The sequence below is a fragment of the Phascolarctos cinereus genome, unplaced genomic scaffold, assembly GCF_003287225.1.
Source record: "Phascolarctos cinereus isolate Bilbo 61053 unplaced genomic scaffold, phaCin_HiC Scaffold_5;HRSCAF=322, whole genome shotgun sequence".
In the NCBI taxonomy this organism is placed as follows: Eukaryota; Metazoa; Chordata; class Mammalia; order Diprotodontia; family Phascolarctidae; genus Phascolarctos; species Phascolarctos cinereus.
The window spans coordinates 400,684,400-400,687,292 of record NW_027555958.1 but is presented as its reverse complement, the minus strand read 5'-3'; the positions used below and the strand labels follow the sequence as shown (position 1 = coordinate 400,687,292).

The following is a 2,893-nucleotide window of genomic DNA, read 5'->3' as shown; positions in this document are numbered from 1 at the left end:
CCTACCCCCATGAAAGGTCCTATAATCAGACCATCTTTTCCAAGGCAATCTGCCTCTATCTCCATCCTCATCTTCCCTCACTGGTTATGCCCACATTCCCAACCCTACCCAGTTTGCCCCTATGTCTTCCCAGTTTCTACCCTACTTTATTCCCTCTTTAAACTGTACCCCCCTTTTGTTAACAAACTTCCTTTCACCCTAATTCTCTTCCTCTTATACTTCTTTCATTATCTGTTGCTTACAGAAACCTAGCTTTCTTTTTTAAAAAAAGTATTTAATTAATTAACTTGTAGTTTTCAACATTCACTTCCACAAGATTTTGAGTTCCAAATTTTCTACCCATCTGTACCCTCCCCTTACCCCAAGACAACGTCCATTCTGAATACCCTTTCCTCTAATACGCCCTCCCTTTGATCATCCCCCCAATTTTCTTAATCCCTTCCCCTTCTATTTTCCTGTAGGGCAGGATAGATTTCTATACTCCATTGCCTGTATATCTTATTTTCCAGTTGCATGTAAAAACAATTTTTAACATTTGTTTCTAAAACTTTGGGTTCCAAATTCTCTCCCTTCCTCCCTCTCCACCCATCTTCATTGAGAAGGCAAGCAACTCCTTACAGAAACCTAGCTTTCTTATGAAGACATCACTTTTCTTGGTACCCTCTCCTAGGCCGCTGGTGTCTTCCCTCCCAATACCTGTCACGTAGTCCAAGAGGAGGAGTTGCTGTATTCCTTGCTGACTACTGCCACTCACATCCATTACCACTGTCACTTAGCAAGTACCTCTCCTTTTTAAATCACTCTGTCCCAAGGGTTATTACTATTGTGTGTGTGTGTGTGTGTGTGTGTGTGTGTGTGTGTGTGTGTGTGTGTATGTATGTGTCATGGATGCCTTTGTTAGTCCTGTGAAATTTATGGATTATCTTTCTGAATGATATTTTAAAACATGTAAAATAAAATATGAGATTACAAAGGAAACCAATCATTGAGATAGTTATAAAAATATTTGCAAAACAAATTAATAAAGCCCATGTTAATCACTGCTAATAGATGATCCAGGTAAAGTGAATACAGCACTGGGCTTGGAGTCAGGAAGACATCCTCATGAGTTAAAATCCTAGCCACTTACTAGCTGTGTGACCCTAGGCAAGTCACTTAATCCAGTTTGCCTCATTTCCTCATCTGTAAAATGATCTGGAGAAGGAAATGGCAAACCACTGTAGTATATTTGCCAAGAAAAATCCCAAATAAGGTCACGAAGAATTAGACACAACTGAAATAACTCAACAACAGATTATCCAGCTTTAACTCTATATGGATGAATTGACTCTGCAGCTTTAACACTGTGTGGATAAATTATGTCTATTGCCTGGTTTTTTTCATGCATTTCAATACAAACCTTTTCGCGCTTGTCCAACTATATATATATATTTGGGACAGAAAATATAACTGGATGTTGAAGTGGCCTGAGAGTTGAACAGGAAGAAGATAGTGGACTGGATTTCTTGTGAGAGATTGCGAAATTCACTAAAATAGCAAAACCAGTACAAAACTTAGGAGGAGTCGCATCTGTGCATAGATTATGAAAGTCCTCTTTCCATTCAAAGTGAGTTTGTTTTTTGGCAAAAAAACCAAAACAAAACCTTCATCATTTCCAAAATATTGATAGTCTTTACAATTCACAGAGGGTGTGGTGTCAGCATGTACATATTGAACAAAAACAAGGCTATATTGGGAGGTATCTGTAGTTTCATCAAGCTGCATGCTAAAGTAGAAGGTTGAAGCAACTGATTTCTCAATGACTTGCTGCACAATGTTGAAATATCAGCTCTTTTAGAACATATCACATTATGTGACAATGGAATTACTTATATTTCCCCCCATTCCAAACCAAAAACCAGTTGATTATTTCCAGTGTACATTGCTTAACTAAAGTTTTTCCAGTAGTGTGGGGCTTCTTTTGGTTGGTAATCTGGTAATCAATGTTATAGGATACTCCTGTAAAGGTGTTATTGAAGCATCGAGGTGGTACAGTAGATAGAGTGCTGGACCTGGAGTCAGAAGAACTGAGTTCAAATCTAGCCACAACATGAATAATAGCTGTATGACCCCGGGCCAGTCACTTAATCTCGGTCTCAGTTTCCTTAATTGTAAAATGGGTATGATAATGATGGTACCTATTTCACAGTCTTGTTGTTGTTTAATTAAGTTTTAGTTTTCAGCATTCACTTCCATAAGCTTTTGAGTTTTAAATTTTCTCCTCCTCCTTTCCCACCTTATTCCCCAAGATGGCGTGCAATCTGATACAGGCTGTACAAAAAATATGGAAAGTTTCATGAATTTGTGTGTTATCCTTGCGCTGGGGCCATGCTAATTTCTCTGTATTGTTCCAATTTTAGTATCTGTGCTGCCAAAGCAAGCATTGTTGTTTTTTTTTAATTAAAATTCTGAATTTAAATAAAACAAGCATGTTGATAACAAAGTAGAATAGAAAAAAAGAGCATCGCCTATAAAAATGCAAATCTGTTATGTTTAACTTGCTTTTCCTTCTAGATCTGTAATAAAGTTATCATGTAACTTTCACCCACATCCCATATATGTGTGTGTGTGTGTGTGTGTGTGTGTGTGTGTGTATATATATATATATATATATATATATATATATATATATATATATATATATATATATATATATATATATATATATATATATATATATATATATATATATATATATATATATATATATATATATATATATATATATATATATATATGTAAATCCATACTATACATACTTTTATTTATCAGTTCTTTCTCTGGATGCAGATAGCATCTTCCTTCCTTTGTAGTTAATTTAGGTATTTAAAATAGTCAAAATGACCATTATAAT

General features: G+C 35.5%; 1 non-coding gene across 1 annotated transcript; it reads right to left on the bottom strand.

Moving 5' to 3' along the window:
- Nucleotides 1-2,317: 2,317 nt before the first annotated feature.
- On the bottom strand, nucleotides 2,318-2,419 carry LOC144458013 (U6 spliceosomal RNA). The gene has a single exon (XR_013487576.1). It is a non-coding gene; the product is annotated as a U6 spliceosomal RNA (small nuclear RNA).
- Nucleotides 2,420-2,893: the final 474 nt, after the last annotated feature.